This window comes from Tachysurus vachellii, chromosome 13, assembly GCF_030014155.1.
Source record: "Tachysurus vachellii isolate PV-2020 chromosome 13, HZAU_Pvac_v1, whole genome shotgun sequence".
NCBI classification, from domain to species: Eukaryota; Metazoa; Chordata; class Actinopteri; order Siluriformes; family Bagridae; genus Tachysurus; species Tachysurus vachellii.
The window spans coordinates 8,599,708-8,618,390 of NC_083472.1; the positions used below are offsets into that span (position 1 = coordinate 8,599,708).

Below are 18,683 nucleotides of genomic sequence, written 5' to 3' on the forward strand. Positions count from 1 at the left end.
GCACTTTCTTTAACTCCTCTTCCTGCTGAGCACAGGGATTTATTTCAGCAGTTAAAGTATCCAAATGTGTATGTATGCTCTTGTAAAAATATGTTAATTAAAATTCTGATTAAAGTATGATTCAGATAAAAATTTTATTTGATCACACATTTGCTAAAAATGGGTTTCAAAAATAGGTTGCAAATTTGTGTTTCTTGTTTACTGTAATTTAATTTCTTTTTTCATTTTGTTAATTTTATTGACACAAAGCACAAACATCAAATTGGAGGTATGACCAAAAACAAACAACACGTCAATATCAAAAGAGGAAAACAAACACAGAGGTGCACAAAGGTGTTTAAGACACTTAATTGTGCACACCAGGGAGTCGTTTGGGCTAGTTAAAGCATCTATTTAAGGGCTCCTTACCTTGAGGGACTTCACTGGAAACATACGCCACCACAGGAAGACCCCAGGGGCTGGGCAGCTTCCCCCTCCTTCCAACTTCTCTGCTCTAGACAAAAGGAGAGGCACCCTGCCTTGACACCTGTCAACACATTAGGTGTCAAATAAGCTGGCTTTCAACCTGGACCTGCAGGTAACTGAAATCCCGCACTCGACAACACAGCTTTATGTCCCTGCCTCACAGTGACAACTGGCAACTTGTATCATCCATTCCCTCAAATCTGTGTGAATGAGTATAACTGTTTGGCTCACTAGGGGATCAACGTCCACTGAGAATTTTCATCTGTTGATCTGTTTTTACTGCAACTTACTATCTGTTCTACATAAATAGTTGTAGAAAACAGTTAAGGAGTGACCATCATTACCTTGTAACTCGTATTTTATAAGGCTAAGGACCCAGTAGCGATGCTTCCAGCTGTCAGGATTGACATGGTATGGTACTAAATCTTCTTTTTTATGGGTCTTAAGTGGCGGTTTATCATTCTGAATTCCACAGGTGTCTTCCTAAGTTGGTCTGGATCAGATAATGTTTCTCTGATGTTTGCCCACCTCGGCTTCAGACCTATACAGCACTGATGTACCCCAAAGGAAGAAATATATAAATAATAGACAATAACATTTGTTAGTGCTAATTCTGGGGATTATTTCCACTATATATACAGTACATTCACTCACCAGCCCACTTTATTAGGAACACTTGTACCCCTGCTCATTCATGAAGCCAAACTATAAGTGTTTCAGGAATACATCTTCAAACATTAGACTGGAGAAAAATGTGATCGAATCAACTGCAGCATGGCTGCTGAATATTTTGAAAATTTGAGTGTTTCAAAATCTGATCATCTGGGATTTTCAATGTAAAACTTTGTAGACTTTACAAAGTATGGTGCAAAAAAAAAGAAAACATCCAGCAGCAAAAACATGCCATGTTTGATGTGAGAGCTCAAAGGAGAAAGGTCAGACTGGTTTGAATAGAGAAGAAGGCTGCGTTCACTCAAACAACAAATCAGTACATCTGTGAAGAGCAGAAAAGCATCTCGGCTTGCACAGCACTTCAAAACTTGAGGCAGATGGCCTACAAAGACAGATCACATTGGGTCACATACCTCACCAAGAACAGGAATTTCAGGCTACAATGGGCATAGTCTTACCAAAATTTGATGGCTGAATATATAAATTTCATCAAGCAACTTTCATATATCTTATAGGCTGCTGTATGCTTTACAGTGTGACATAAAAAATACAGATGTAAAGAAACAATCTGTAATAATAATTGCAGTGATGGAAGAGAATAAGAATATAGAATATAATTATAGAACTTCGAAGTATGTAAAAGTACAATAAAAAAAATATTAAAGTATTAGATAAAGTATTGTTCTAGTAATTTTATGTCAAAAGCTAGGCTAGTCCAAGTCACTAACTGGTTTTGACATGACTATAATTGTTCTATTAGTCACATGTAGAATACAAGTGGAAATTGCCTCATCATGATCACTGACATTTAGCCTAGATAATGACTCCAAACACAAATGCTTAATGAGCTTTAAGTCTGGAGAGAAACAGGTGGTTGGACTTCTGGTGTTTCAACATTTGTGTAATGTGTTGTCACGACTATTATTGTGTCTAGGTTGACAGGTTGTTTTATATGAGAACCAGTTAATGTCTGCACCAGGAGGCCTGTAACATACCTGCTTTGAAAACCAAGTATAGTGTATGGGCTATCTGCACGTTAGAAACAAAAACAGTCCATGTAAAGATAATAGCTGATTTGGCAGCTTTGGTGTTGGCTTAATTCCAGTGTAAACTAAAGTCCTTAAACAATCAATCTGCCACCGAATTATGGTGCTTTTAAAGGCTCCTCAAAAATGTTCTACTTTCCTACCTGCAGAAGTTTATAACTGTTAAAAGTTAAAATAAAGTACTGAATAAATCACAATGGTATATTTGTTTATTACCTCAGCAGTAAACTGTTTCTTACACAAACAAAAAAGTATGTCATGCCATTACTCTGATAAATGATGAAGTTCTTACATTAATGATACACTGACTTTATAGAAACAAACGAACCATATGCAGTTCCCAAGTTCTAATTGCTCACTGTTTAATCTAGCACATTTTTCCGTTGATTTAAATCAACCATTATGTTTTTTGTCAAACTTCTGACATGTCACAACTCAAGAATCATTTAATGAACTGAGATTGCCATATGGTATTAATGACTTGCTGTTAAGCTTGTTCCTGTGTGCTTGTAATTACAGTCATTACAAAAGCACATTAATGCAAACTTTGTGCCAACGTACAAACAACCCTCTGAAGGTAGTATGTTAGTTATATTGCTCTTCAAATTAACTCTGTTGCCCTGTCAAGGTCTGAAGTGTACTTAAGATATTCGTCCATTAGTCATTTTGTATTTAAAAAATATTACAGTCTGTAATTTGGCAGCCAACGCTTGTCATCATGTCAAATATTTGAAGGACACACAGCATTTCTGTTTGTCAGGCCCGGAAATGACTAGATCAAATGTCAGTTGAGATCTTAAATCACTAAATTGCAGCACCAGATGACTGATAGAGGAATGCTGCAATAGAGTTCTGGGAAACGTGAAGCGTCCATGTGCCAGGGAGATCTGACTCACTGAAAGAGTGCTGTAAATTCAGTTGTTCTTCAAACGCCTCAGGTGGCATGCCGATCAGTCAAACCACGTTCAAACTCGTATTATTTACCTTCACATCAGCAGTGCATAGACTATTTACTGGGATGTGTTGAAATAAAAAAGATCTTCAATGACAGGAGGGTTTAGCATCTGTAAGATTAGTGTCACCTGAAACACCTGTGTCTCCCTTTGTCTTGCTGCTAGCTTAATCGCTGTTTCCCTGCACTGCTCTTCTTGTTTAAGTTATGTACACATACTAATGTGGCATGGATGATTTGGGCTCAATGAGGTCCTACTTCAATATATGATCTGTATCCAATAATAATAATAATAAAGTCACACCTTCCTCATTATCCACAACTTATCTGTTAATATGCACATAATAAATTCATTTGAGTGATTTGTAATTTATCACTACACACAATTGTCATTGCTTTGCAAAGGTATGTTCACATTCCACCACATAGTCATGATCTTGCAATTGGCATTAGCCCAAAATAATTTAAACACTACTGGCTAAACATTTTAAACATTCAGCAGCACTACCTTTGTACTTGGATACACACTTATCATTATCAGGATGGTGTAGGAGTCAAAATACAGTTAATATGATCTCCAAATTTAAAACTGATCTCTGCTGAAATTAAGGATAAATGATTGTTTGAGTTATTCATATTTTTATCTACTAAATAAAGTAGTAAATAATAATATATCATTCTCCAGGCATCTGAAACTCAAATCTACGATAGTGACATTCCCTTATTGGATATACATTCAGAAAAATACACACAGGTTAGCTATGTATCTTAATTAAACATATTATACAATCACCATAAAGTAAAACGCTGAGTCTGAATGTGACGTTATTATATAACTTTGCAGACAGTAAAGGTTTGTTGTTATAGAATAAAAGGTTTTAATGAGAAACGTGCAGAAATACAAAATTGACTGCTTCTTCATTAAAAACTGTATTTACTATTGTAGCTCTATTTATGTACACCAGATTTGCGCATTTATTAATCAAATAATTAATCAAATAAAATGTATTAAATTAAGAGTTATATGTTATTTTTAATGTACATGACTGGTATCAGTAAAGATTATAAAGGTTTCACACATGCAATACTGTTAAGTAAAACACTCCAAACCAGTAAAACATTTTTTAAACAACTATATTGTTCATATAATGTTGCACTACACTATATATATGTTTGTTTGGGTTTGATTGTTTCCTTATCTGGCACAGGCTTATTATTGTGCAGGACATTTTGTGCCATTTTTTTTTCTGACTTCAGTATGAACTCCACTATATAGTGAATGTGCTGTGTCTTTGAACAAAGCATGCTTATTTATTCCCAGGAGTACATGATGGAATTAATGGAAACAAGCTTAGGGAGTGTTGCCCTTTAGGGCCTTTATACTGTTGGCAAGCAACTTGCAGTTAGTACACGATAAGTGTTATGTAATAAACATAACTAATGTCTAAAACAAAAAATTAATCATGTATTACTATCCTGGGTATGGAACAAGTGAGAAATTTTAGTAATCCACATATGTTAGAGGTATATTTAAGCCCATTGCATGTACAGTCTATAACCATGCAGCATGCTTTAGTTATTTGTCAGAGCTACTATCAGAGCCTCATCTGACCTTAGTAACAGACAGCTAGCTGTGATGAGTAGAAAGGCTTCATAAAGTGTTAATTTGTGGTTACCGAGCTGGATGTGCTACAGATCGCAGGCCCATTCAATGCACGCTGAGGAAATCATCCCAAGCAGTCCTGGGCAAACACAGAGGGGATTAAGGCATCAAGCATGTGAAAACTGACACTGACATAAATGAAAGCCGGTCTGTCATCCCCTCTACAAACACAGTGAACCCATGAGTTGCACACTGTGGTGTGTGATGGCGGGGAATGTGGAGAGCAATCTCTGAGCTGCAGGACTGGTGGAAGGTTTGCGTTTCACCCCCTTTCTTAGAGAACAAAAAATAGATGAGGTGACAGAGTGAGAGAGAGAATGTGGCATATGAATAATGTCAAGTTCCCCACGGGGGAGCAGCGGTGAGCTAAGGCAAAGCCTTCGGCTGTTGGAGGTGAGAAATGTTAATCCGGAATTAAACGATCTGGCACTTTACAAAATACGAGACAATTACACGGATAATTATACCAAGCTTTCACACAGTGCCCATGGGTCACAATTAGCATAATACCGGCTTCACAGAAGGAACGCTAGAGCATCTCCAGGTGTGCCTGTTACTGTGCACAACAGACCTACTGGAGAGGTGTGTGTGTCTGTGTGCGTGTGTGCATGTGTGTGTGTGTGTGTGTGTCCATCTGTCTGTCAAGGTACAGTTGTGTAAAATCTATCACTGACTCCAGAAATACTTATTCACAGTTCTTTTTCTAAATAAATGTGATTTGTATTTCTCAACCACAATTATCCTTATACATCTTCAGGTTGTCAAGTTACAATTAAAAATGTCGACAATATTTTGTTTCTTCTAAAGGAACTTTTTATAGGTGAATACCTGTTTGATATGATTCAGTTAGAGGCCCTGTTCCTCTTGGTAACTCAACATGCTTTTGGGAGATGTCTAAATGGCTGAACATGTTTAATGATGCAAAATATTTAGCATTTTACAAAACCTGGTTTAATTAAACACAACAAACAATCAGTTATTTCTACAGTTTATACTCAGTCTATCAGTTCCTAGATTGTACTCATTTTTTTATTTTTTAAGGCTATTACACGCAACTCATCTGTTGACGTACAAATACCACAGGGCTTCTCCACAACGGTTTCCTGGTGCTTAATTGTGTGATTATACTAATGGAGAGCATAAAGGCAGATGTCATCTGTCCAAATGTATGTTACAGCTGCCTCATGACTACCATCTGCACAGCCAGCTTGATTTTCCTCATTAGGCTGGTATTATCTATGACAGATGAGAATGTCCATAGCCAAAACATCTGTCTTTGTTGTACCTTAATGCAGTGTACATCATAGGGGGTTCTAACATTTTTTTCTTTTAGTAAATAGATAAATCTCCTAATAGATTTTACCAAGGGATTCCAACAGCAACAGGTTGAATGGAAATAGTGCTGAATGTTTTTGTTTTCAGTCAAGATGTCCCTGCTTGGCTATTTATGAACTTATTTATAGTCTTACATGGAATCAAACTCCATCCTTTTATTCCATCAACATCGAGAAAAAAAGTCCTAACGTCCACACCAGAAACTACCGAATACGTGTTTGGTACTGCAACAAACCGAGGCTTTCCAACAACAGCACCCCTGCATGACCGCACCTACATTAAGTAACCACAGCTTATGTGGGCTGTTGCACTTTGATGTCGTTTGCCCATCCCATTGTCATCTGGCTTCTGTCCAGCTCCCGAAGACTGCTGTCACAAACCTAAACAGGACTTCCATGGCTCTGAGGCCTAAGCAGCAAGACCCCCTGCCATCCATTTTGGAGCCTCAACAGGAGGGTAAGTGACAACAAATGACTCTCCTGACCGGTCAGATTTGAGCTATAGATTCAATGTTTTCTGCCTGAAGATATGCCCCCAAAACTCTGCAGAATTGTTCCTACTTATTACGCATAATGTGTCAATATAAAACTGTTTTGCAGTGTGATTCATAGCCATAGACTGGCACTTATATGCATCATTTAATTTCATCATGTTTCTGCTTCATTAGTCATATTTCAGCTCAGGAAGCAGGTGCAAATGCACACTGCTTATGGCAAAAGAATTATAAAATGGCAGTAACAGAAACCAGAAATCAAGCATTTCCTCTGGAATAATGAACAATAGCAGCTAGCGTTTGTCTTACCAACCTGCTGGACACATGGTGAGTCTTCATGATGCAAATTATGCAAGGCTGATAACTGATCCAGCGAGGCTCAAGCCTTATGCTGCCTGGTCCCGTCCCGGTGCCCAGTTCTGCACTCTTGTTCTCCCAAACAACTGTGACTGTTTTAATTCCACTTGCTGATTAGCCCGAATCAATTAAAACCACCACGCTGGGCTTGACAACGGCACAGCATGGGGCATTTAGAAACACATTCATCAGGTCCTGCCTCTTAATCATGCTTTAATTACACCACGGTTCTAGAGGGATGGAAGGCTGCATTAGTGCTGGGGCTCCAGGTTCCTGCTACACAGAGAATAGCAGAAGTTAAATGAGGGAGGGAACTGGCGAGTAAGAGCTGTGACAAAAATAGGCCTGATTTTAAGGTCTTAATTTAAGGACTTTAATGTTCAGTCTGGCAATATACTTGTAATTATGCACAATTAGGCACTAGAGCCTATCTTTTTTTTTAATGCTTTAAAATTGCAAAAGTGACGTTGGTCTGGTTATTCAAACACGCTTGTTGCCAAGCACACTTGGAGGTTTAAGAGATTTTATATTGATTTCAGCACTGTAACTATAACAAGCTGAAACACATAAAAGTTTTCCTCTTCTTTCTTTGAAAATGCATTAACAGTTAGATCCTATACAATATGACCTATCACTAATCGGGTGCAATCCAATTTCAAAGCAAGTGAGGACATTATTTTTAAGGGGGAAATCAAAGATGATGCATTCCTGTCAATTAAAGATGCTTTTTACCCCCTAATCCTGGGCTCACTGTGGAACATCTCCAGAAGAATGGGGAAAAAGTGAATCGCTTTAATGCCATCTAATGACGTTACCCTCAGAATAGCCCCATACTGCTGGGAACATGCTAATCCAAGGCCGGTTCTTTTCGAGCTGCCGTTTTCAAACTAGCCGCCACTCCTCCCACTCCTAAACCCCTCATGTGGAGCAAGCACAATGGACACCTGCAGGCATCTCTGTCTGACCAGGTTCCCAAAACAACTGCCTCATTATGAATAGCGGTGCAGGGCCTCACTGTATTAGTAGCAGTAATTAGTCCAGCACATGCTGATGACTTCCTCTTCACTCTGTGTATGCATTCCAGCATCAATGCCATTTCTCTTTTACTTGGGCGATCATGGTTAAGGAATACAGTAGCCTGAAAAGGATCTATAATAATGTAGAGCTGGCATACAGTTACATTCAGCCTATTAGAACAGGCCAGCAGCATAGCTCATATCCAGTACATTTTCTAGCAATTTATATGATTATACAAAGCTTCTTATAAATGATGTAAGCATTATAATGTAACTATTATGATTGTCTTTTCCAATACGTTGAATTACATTTGATTAATTACAATTTCAATTTCTAGAGCATCATGTGATACTCTGTTTTCTAACAGTTTGGGGAACGAAAAAGTGTAAATCTTTTTGAAAAGGTTGCATTAGAACTTTTGCTTCAAAGTTAAAACAGATTGGAAGTTAATTGGTCGCAGGATTTATGGCTAAGAAAATATTTACTTTATGTCATATGTTGGCAGTTCACTTTGTGTGACATGTAGTGTGAGATCCGCTCTTCTCTTCTTAGCACTTGTAACAGATTCACACACATAAGAACCTCCGATGATTACACAGCCCATCTCTCTCTCTTCTTTTGGGAGTTGGATGAATGCTTGCCACTGACTTATCTAGGGAGACACACTTCTTTCAGAGTGTCGGCGGAAGAGGTAAGGCATCTCAGCATGCCAAGAAAAGCCCTCGCAAGGGAAGAGTGGAAGACAGATGGCCCTTCCTTTTAAAAACAGTGTTTGGTGTACTTCGAGAGACTCTAGAGATAGTTGTCAGTAAGCTAAGAGTCAGGAGAAGCAGATGCCTGTGCATATGGTTTTCTTCAAATGATCCTCTTCATCAGTGGGTTGAAAGCCTCAAAAGTTTTTTTCCCTCTCTCTCTCATTGCTTGCCTTCATCCCAGCCTCCTACGAGGCTCCCAGCCTGTAATACAGGGCTATAGGGTCAGGTATCTTTGATTTGTAGAGCCAGAAAGTGTGGAGGACAACTAGTGCTTAAGCGGATGGCGATATCAAAAACGGGTAGGCCATTAATAAAGCAATTAGTGAGCTGGAAGTGGGTGTCTCTCATCGCTGCCGAACACTCATTAGGGGCCAGTCTGTGACAGATTTCACAAAGCAACCTTTTGTAGTCTTGGCTTACTGAGAACCAGTCTCGGCTATTCAGGCTCTCAAGTTCTGCCGCTCTTGAGAAGGACAGAAAAACACTGTGGAGTTCTTTTTTTTTTTTTCAGAATTGCATAATGACTTCTTAAATCTAAAATTTAAAATCAGGAAATAAAATCTGTCCTTTAAAATGTCCTTGGGTGATTTGCATACAAAAGGATTTTTTTTCCAGAAGTAAAGAATTAAAGAGCAGGTGAAAGTTAACGTGTTTGTTATTCACTTTATCTTGTTTACTGTTTATGATTTAAAGTGGAGAGGAAGAAAAAAACACAACCGCACAAACACACCAAATAGAGTCAGTCGTCAGGCAAAATATTATCATTTGCACTCAACATGGTGGATCTCGACAGAAGCTTTGATGGATACGTGCAGGGTAAAAATACCTTCCTGTTCCTGGCAGAGGTGCCAAGCCCTAAGGCAGAAGGGGGCGTGGAGTTGCGTGGAGCTCACCGCCACCTCGGAAGGCCCAGAGCAAACAATCTGTCGTGAAAACAAGATGGGTACCTTCATTATCGGCTCTCTCGCCCCGCACCTTGGCGTCATCAACAGCATGGGCTGACAGCTGAGGTGCCAAAGCCAGGCAGGCGCTGCCACACAGCACTCTGGAAGCTGGTACTCACCCCAAGGTCCCTGCTGTCCCAGGTGCTACTGATCACCCATATACATAGACACACTTTTACATAAAGCACCTCATAGCACACAAAAACATGCTTTTGGTTATAATACATTGTGTAGCTTCTTGTTATTGTACACTCTGAGGTGTGTTTGTGGGATTGGTTGCTTAAGCCTCAAAATTGTTTATGCAGAAACATAATGTGTGAACCAAACACTTTGGCAAAGAGTCAAAACTATGTTCCCTTCTTTCAATTCTTGTTTGTAGACTGCATTGGAAAATCTCTATGCACAAATCCTTCCTGGATGGAGGCAGATACACCTCCTCCAGGTGACAGAGTTTTGTTTTGGTTGGCTAATAACTCAACACTTTGTGACTTTCAGCTAAGCTGTTCAAGTCTAAGTGTTCACTTCCTCCATGTTAGGAGAAGCAGAATGTGGGGGTGCAAGGTCTGGGCCATGGCCTTCCCCCTCGGGCACTGCAGGTGTGTGTGAGACAGGCAGACAGGGCTGGGGCAGCACCAGCATAAAGAAAAAAAAATAAACAAAATGCTAGGCAGGAATGTGACATTAAAACACCACAAAAGCCAAGGCTGTCCAACCTGCTTTGAGAAACAAGGACCCTTTAAGCACCCATTGTGATGATCCAGGCAGTTTATCCAGTGAGCGAAATGAAGGAGGTGTGTTATGAAGCTATGGAAAAATCACAAAGAATCCCCTGAGCCCCAACTCCAGTGCAAGATTGGGCCTCAATGTTTAATGTGCCTCGTTTTTGCTGTGCCCATGCAACACCTTTTCATTCCAAATTTGAGTTCACAGCAATATCAGAGAGAGAGAGAGAGAGAGAGAGAGAGAGACCAGGTGTGCAGCTGTGTGGAGAAATGTGATGTTGGCTGTCGGTTAAAAGATATAGGTCTTTCAAACATGACACCAACTGAAATCCATCAGCAGTTGCATTTTCACATCTTCGGATATTTGTAGGTACGTACATTGCACTTACATGTAATTACGTTGTGTGTGTATGCATGTTCCAATCCCTAAACACACACACATAGGGCACATCACTTTAGTGTTTGTCATATGAGGCTCATTTACATGCTGCAACTTAGCCTGAAACCACAGCAAGATGTTGATGGGGCTGTCATCGAGTTCCCATAATTTTCATCGCGACTCTGTACAGCCTAATTAGAGACTCAAATGTGCCACCGACAAATGCAGAACACATTGCAATATTTGACTACATGAACAATAAATTACCATAAACAATACACTAATAAAACACATTACATTATGACATAGTCCCAAGCTAATTATGTACAGTCAAAACTTAACTATCACATTTTGTGTGAATACAGAGGCATGAATTATTTTTCATAATCAGGAGGCTCTCGCCAATATCTTCAGCTGAGAACTATAAATTAGAAAGATTAGCTATGTTTGGAAACACTTCAGTGGCTATATTTTTTTAAGTGAAGTTACTATATTCAGATTGCTGGATACTACAACCCAAAATCTAGCCTTAACCAGGATCTTCAAGGAATCCTCTCAAATCAAACAACACACTTTTAATTTAATGGCACTGTTGAGGTGAGTGTGTGCATCTGGCCTTGCTTAACCTGAGATCAGAAACAATTTAATGATACATTCGTCACTCCTTAATATCAAACCATTTGTATTTAAGGCAATACTTCAAACCCATTTAGCCTCACAAAGTAAACTGTTTTGTAATTAGTGTATAAAAAGTATGATGAGCTGGAATAAAAGCTGTATGTCTTGACATCCCTTGAAGGAGTGGGACAATAAGTCTGAAGGAAAAAGACTTGTCTTTGCATGCCATCTGTCCTCCTCTCTGACGCTTGGTCTAATTACTGCTTCTCCCTTGGCTAATGCTCCCTCATTAGGCACCGGGAGCATGTGCAATCTACACAAGCGCTGAGAAATTTGCACTAAAAACGCTAGCTGGAGCCATAATGGGATCAGAAAATCTGTCTGGTGCGAAAGGCAATTCACACTCACAGCTAAACGCTCATTTTGCTTTTCTTTCTGTCTGAAATTTGTGCATCATCCACCACAACAACGTTCTCGTGTCAGGACTTTTCTCCAAGATACAAGGGCCACAAAAGCACCCAGCAGGCCGATATAGATCACTGTGAGAGAGGGAACTTACAGCAATTAGCACTGTGACAAATGTACAAATCCAAATGAATTCATCAAAGGTAAAAATATTTACCTCACTGTGTAACCATCTAAAGCTAGTCTTATGAAAATCACTAATATTAAAATATTTGTTTTAATAATGATGGGGTACAGTGTATGGATATTATCTTTCAGTATAAATATTTGTATTTAATGTCGTATTATTTTACCATATAACATAAAAAATATATATTAGCTATTGTTACAATATCTACTGCTAATGTTAGTCATGAGCAGCTTGAAAGGTAAGTTTTATTTCATCTCAAGCTTTTCTAGAGTAGTTTTGTTAGCTTTCCTTTTTATGCTCAAAGCTCAAGAAGATCTTATCAATTCAGGACTGTGGCACATATAAATATTAAAGTATTATTGTAACATTTATGATGATGACAGAAGCATCACTGTGTCATTTACAACTCAAAAATCTTTTTTAAGTAACTGAATAATACAATACAATGTGATGTCAGAGAATTATCATTAATCTCTGAGATATCACAGAATTCTTAAAGATCACTGTGTCATAGGAATAATTCAGTTTGATGAAAAACATTGCAGGACACATTTTTCCACAGTGTTTCCCTTGTGAATTATTAAACATTCCCATCAATTTGACTTATCTTTAATAAACACATCATCAGGTTAACAAGCATGATAATAGATATAGATAATAGATTATAGATTGTATTAAAATTAAAAATATTTATCTACATACAATAATTTATCTATACATCTAATATATATTTTTCTGTCATTTTAACTTGGTTAAACCATTTTCTTACAATTTGTATATAAATCATATAGATGTAAATCTATATTCCTTTCCAAGTACATTATGTGAACTAAAATAAGACTATTTTACTTTTTAATAAATTAGTTAAATAAGTTATATAAATGGAAAGGCAATTCACACTCACAGCTAAACACTCATTTTGCTTTTCTTTCTGTATGAAATTTGTGCATCATCATTTTTTGCACTATATTAACACATTTGTTAATGTCATTTTTACCATAGTATAAAACAACCATTTCCTTACAAATCATAGACAAAATCATATAGATGATCTATATTCTGCTGAGAATACATTATGTGAGTCAAAATAAGATTACTCTCAAGTCACACAGATATAAATAAATATTTAGTAAATAAATAAATATCTGTAAATAGACAACAAGCAAATGAAAAAAAAATGCCAAACTAGCAGATAGAGTATAGAAATATATCTAATACTGACCAACTTTTACACATTACCCTCTAGATGAGCCTTCCAGTATTATACTGGACAATTTCATTTATTATACCTAAGTCGTGTACAACACTTTTTCACTGCAGTGGTGACCTTCTCACTGCCCAAAGTCACAGGACATCTCTAAAGTCTTGACCCTGATTGTTATGCACAAACACACAGGCTGTATTCTGTGCAACGCAAGAATACAAGCATTTGAGTAAATAAATGTACATGTAAAACATTTGTGGGCCTCATATTAAAGATGAGTCTATAGTGTACATGGTGTGCATTTTTGCTCCCTCTGCTGGCATAGAATCTATATATTGCACCTTGTTTGGGTTGTACTCCACCCTGCTTCTTGTGTTTTGTGTGACTTTAAGACAACTGTTCCAGCAATGTATGCTTATCTAAATGTTTAAAGATACTGTATGTCTATATAAGCGCTTTTCATCTTACTTATGAAACCACCCACCTTCACATTTCATATTCTTTATGTTTTAATGTTTTTTTGTTTTGTTTTTTATTGTAGGTGGTTTGTTGGTTTGTGCTTCACTCTGAGCCCCAGAAGAATCTGAAGAGGCGAGGGAGGATTGAAGGATTGAAGTGGCCCTCCAGCTCAGTACAGATCCCAGCTCATCTCTCTCCCACACGGAGCCCAAGTCCCAGCCCCGGTCCATCTGCACCAGCAGGCACCTCAGCTGGGAGTGCTGCGAGCCCCAGCCTCCTTCTGTTCAGGTCAGAGTCTCTCTCCCACACTGACATCAGCTCTGCCTGTCACTCACAGAATCTGGGCCACTGATATTAAGAGTTCAACCATGACTGACAAAAGACAACCATGTTGATAATGTAGAAGGAGGAGAATCATGAACAGTGAACATTTAAGTTCTATTGCAAAGATGAGACTTTCCAGACCCAGTTTAAACCTCATCCTAAATTTTGAAATGATTGTCAATGGAGACTGTCCATCAAAAGTGCAATTTAACTCAAGATTGGACATAAGCTGTGTTTGGTAAATCTGTTAAATATGTAATCGAGAGTCTTTAAGATGGTTCAGTTTTTTTTTGTGCATGCCTAGATGTCCTGAGTGGCTGGCTATCTTTAATGTGTGCAGACGGTGGTTGGGAGATGTGAGCCAATCCAGCCATCTTGTACTGCGGATCCAGGGCTGAGTGAACGCCTGCCATCTGTAGTGGCGGCCAGCGATGAGCCTTTAGCCAGCCTACACTGCGTCAGCAGCAGCCCTGGTACTCAGCCTTACTGCTTCAGACCGCTCTGGCACTGAAAGCATCCTTTTAGCCAGTGTTAAATGTCCTCTTCATGCTTGGTGGACAGAGTGTTGTGGGTGGTAGTGGAGGAAGTGGGGTCAGCTGCTGAGGACAGTTAAATCAGGATCTTTTATGGGCAAATGATTGATTATTACTGCTATAGTTAAACTGGGAAAGGGATTGTTATCTAGTTAATGATGGCTAAGAGAAATATCAGTTTTGAAAGTATTGTTATTTACACTTAGGTGCAAAAGTACATAACAAAATGAAAAAAAAAAAAAAACAAGACAGCACACCATATAAAGAAATACATTATTAAAGACATGGAGTGTGTTTCACAAAAAAAAACTGCAGTGGAATTTAGTCTTTATTTTAAATAGTAGTTAGTAGTTTTCTTTGTATTTAGAAGTTTGTCTTTTGTGGCTAGAGTCAACTTAAAAGGAGAAAGAAAGTCATACACAAACACACACACACACACACACATGCACACATACGAAGAAAGTCGACATCCTCTCCACACCTGAGGTGACAAAGCTCTCACCTCCCGAACACAACCAGGTGTGAAAGCAAAAACAATGGGTCTTTATTCCAAAAGAGTCTTCTAGGTCTACATCACAAGCATCCCTGTCAGTACTGAACCCCACCCCAGGTGCTAGGGACAAACATATTCAAGTCCTTCTATTTCTACCCAAACTAAACCAACAAACAGCAGCACAACAGCATAACTGTTCACTTACAGAAAGAGTCAACAGGGGTGCGCATCTGTGATGTGTTTGTGAACACTTGGCGCTCCACCAGGGAAATCTGCACTGTATTTAACCTTATTTTGCCATTTGGGAGGCCAGCAACACCACAATCCCAATCAAACACTCTCATCTCACTCATCACTTTTGTGTCTCATTTTATGCAGTGCTCCATCTTGAGGGAAAAGCAGAAGAGAGTGATGTTTACCTATTCACACCTCTGATGAGAGCCGGAGAATTGAATTTGTGCTGAGAGTGGAATAATTGATTTGGACGGCTGCCATGATGGAAACATCTGGGTTCACCAACTAACCTTGTCATGAAATAAGTGAAGACACTGAAAGGCTGTCAATTACATGTGAATTACCCTGTAAATAAATCTAATATCTACAAATTAGCAAGAGATGATTGTAGTATGTTTATTATGTTGAGACCAGGTTACTGTATATCTGATGATATCTACTTTACCCTTGCTTCCGTGGACACTTGCATAATTGTAACTAAGTCTTATTCAGACTGAAATCATTTTATAGTATAAAGCTGTAGAAAAGACTTGATTAGTAATCACACTGACTGGAGTCAAATTTGCCCTTTTTATATGTGTATGTATATAGAAAAATATATGTAAACGTTTTTTCAGAAATATTATGTTGAGTTGTGCTTGCTTTAATGTTACATTACTGAGGATTGTTATTATCAAATCGTTAAAATCACGTAATAAAAAAGTTAGATAGAAGATGTCTGTTCTCAAATTTTGATCAGAAACTCATCACCTGCATTTAAACTGAATGGTTTTAAAAGTGCGTTTTTAATTTTGTCAACCCAGTGCACCCCCCACACCCTCCTTAACGCATGACTGTATCACCAGTCCTAAAGACAAAGGCCACGTTCCCAACACACATAGGTACAATTACTTATCTGTTTGCCATACTTAACAAATTAGTCCACCTCTTCCCAAGAGAGAGAATATGACCACTGGATTTCAGTCGGTCTACAGTGGGAACATAGCCAATACCATTCCCCATAGACGTCCATCTGTGCACAGCACATGGCACAGCTGGGATTTGATTCTCATTTTAGGTGGCTAATCTATATCACAGTGTTTTACTCTTCCTGATTAACATCAAATGATCAGGTTACAAATTAGGGTTTAACCTACAGACCTCCATAAATCAATGACTGATTTGTATCTGTTATCACAAAAAGAAATAAATGCATTTTCAAAGGGTGTTACCCTCAAAGTGAGCTGTTATTTTACCAATCATCTTTCCTACAGCCCCCAATTCCTGTTTGTCAAATCTGGTTCATTCGGTAAATTGGCTGCACAGACACCCTTCCTCTCTCTGCACAGCTCCGTGGCACTCCCATTTAAAACGTGAGAAATTATAATTATCAGAATTATGCTTTTAATGATGCGTTAATTAGACTCCTACAGTGAGATTAGCAAGTGCTTATGAATTATTAACTGTGAAGTCTTTCCAGAATTTTAACAGGCAGGACAACTAAATTTGCTTTTCCTGATGATTAGTGTGCTTCAAAATAACACAACAGACTGTGGTGCATATGTTTATGATTACAACTTTAAATGCATTTATTTTACTCTATCACATGCTGGCAGTTTTGTGCCAAGGTTCTTTGAAATGCAACCTATTGGGCAAAGAGCCTCACAAGCTTATTTTTTTCTCATTAGCGAAAAACATTTAATGAGTCATTCGTGATTAACCCAATAAATCCTTTGAACTCTAAATCGCCATGACTGAGTTGACGTCTGTTCGTTTTCTCTTTCCTAATCGAACACCATCAGAAATTCACTGGGCATTTGATTACTTTGCTAGTGAAATTCTCACCTGTCATGCTCCAGTTTGCAGTGTGAAAACAATCTTGAAACTACAACCAGCCAAATGTGTGCATTAAATAAACAAGTGTGCTCAGAACCCACCCCTAGCTGAAGTGCAATGGGCCAAACTTAACAGAGCATGGTAAAAAGATTTGGGTAATCCCTAGCTATAATAACTCAGGCTGCTGTTTTGAATTGGGAGAGGAGCTTCTGGCGCAGGCACAGCAGGTATGACCATACACTTTAGGCCTCTGTGTTCCGCTCAGCCTGCTGCTGTATAAACTTTTGGATGGAAATTGGCCTGCTAATTTGCAGGATGTGGGACCCACCTCCTATTTAACATGCATGAGTGCAGATGAGACCCAGTAGTTTTTGCACAAGAGTCAATTTAGGGGAAGGAATAAACCTTGGCCTATACCCACAATCCATTTTAAACAAATAGCATCTAAATAAGCCATGTCCAAATAGCTAATTTAGAAAATATTCACCACAAAGGGAATACTGTTAAGCTTAATATAAAGAGACAGCTTTTGTGCTTGATGAAATATGTCATATCGCACTCTATGGGGTTGAAGGATGGGACGTGTTAGGTTTTGGAGACTCTCTGCGAGGGCATGAACCTGCTGGTGTCAACATTAGTGTTTGTTGTTGTCAAGCTTAATTATGATATGTATCTGGGGGTGACCATGAGCTGCTTTACAGTGTATTGAATGCTAATGTTACTGACGGTGCCCTGTCCCTATTTAAATGAAACATGGTGATTGTTTTGGTACTCTCTTAATGCCCACTGCTCCATGATGGCATCCCTCAGGTCTGATAGTAGTTTACTTTATTGATTCAGTGCATGAATCATCAGATTAATTAAATAAATTGTAGTCAGTTGGTCTTTTTGAATAGCATGCAAAATGATGGCAAAAATAATAAACCCTTCAAGATGTTAATTTGATTGCAGAGGGCAAATACAGCAATTACATCTTAATCAGCTATTGTTTCAAGTATTCACGAAGTTCCTTTGCTGGATGCATTTAATTCTTTTAGAGCACTGGTGGGTTAAAGCAGCACAACACAGCATTCTCTATGTAGAGACCTGCCTTGAGGAGATGATGAACACTCATCTGTGTTTTGTGTTTTTGCACAGGTTATGCAAATTAGCCCTCGATGACTCCCAGACTTGTTATAACATTAATTAACAGAGTGCTACCTTGCTCAATATTTGGTTACAGAGCCACTGTCTGCGGATGTAAAAATTTACAGGATTCCAATTTTAATGAGACAGCAGAGCACAGGTGTGCTAATGAAGAAACCGCCTCATTTGAATAAAACAATGCTGTTTAGGGGAAAATTAATTAACAACAGTAGAAACGATTGCATCTCTGCACAGGTTCGAAATTATACCACTTTGTTTCTCTTCACTGACAATTGTTACCAGCTTATGAAGCCCTCTTTGAGGCTGTTACTTAAGTTTGTTAATCATCTTCTAATCAATGCACTATTAAAATATTAGACAGATTTGTTTACTCTTGAGATTAATAACTACAGTACTGAAATAGTGCCTTCTCTATGCAGGAAATCCTGTTTTGCATTACCTAAATTCCTTTCTTCCTTTGTC

At 38.4% G+C, this 18,683-nt stretch overlaps 1 long non-coding RNA gene across 1 annotated transcript; it reads left to right on the forward strand.

The window, feature by feature from the left end:
* Positions 1-417: 417 nt before the first annotated feature.
* On the forward strand, positions 418-15,668 carry LOC132855555 (uncharacterized). Its single transcript, XR_009649347.1, has 4 exons — positions 418-577; positions 13,759-13,964; positions 14,341-14,473; positions 15,405-15,668. It is a non-coding gene; the product is annotated as an uncharacterized LOC132855555 (long non-coding RNA).
* The last annotated feature ends 3,015 nt before the right edge of the window (positions 15,669-18,683 follow it).